Raw genomic sequence first — 426 nt, 5'->3', positions numbered from 1 at the left:
GCAATGCATAAATAACAGAAATGATGATAATTCGAAGAAAAATGGTAAAAAACATGATGAAGAGAAAACAAAATTTCATAAAAAATTATTCTTTTACAAAAGAAAAAAATAAAAAGGTCCCAATATTTTTTGTTTTTCTATTTTGAAAGTAACTTCGCGAAAATAAAAAAGGCCAAAAATTTCCTTCCCCCGGCCCTTCTGGGGTTGTTTTTTCGCAAAAAAAACCCCTGTTAAAGCTCTCGCTTTTAGAAAACCCAAAGGCTGTTTTCCCCAAAACCAAAAGGGGAACAGTTTGCTAGGTGCTGCCCCTGTAATCTTTCGTAGCCCCCCGTGGCCCCTTTTAAAATACTCTGTAAAAGGTATTCCTCACTATATCTATATTTTGCTTTTTTTTGATTACAGTCCGATTCCCTTTTTTTCTCTCTC

This window comes from Penaeus monodon, chromosome 34 (genome assembly GCF_015228065.2).
Source record: "Penaeus monodon isolate SGIC_2016 chromosome 34, NSTDA_Pmon_1, whole genome shotgun sequence".
Lineage (NCBI taxonomy): Eukaryota > Metazoa > Arthropoda > Malacostraca > Decapoda > Penaeidae > Penaeus > Penaeus monodon.
Note: the sequence above shows the minus strand (reverse complement) of the source record.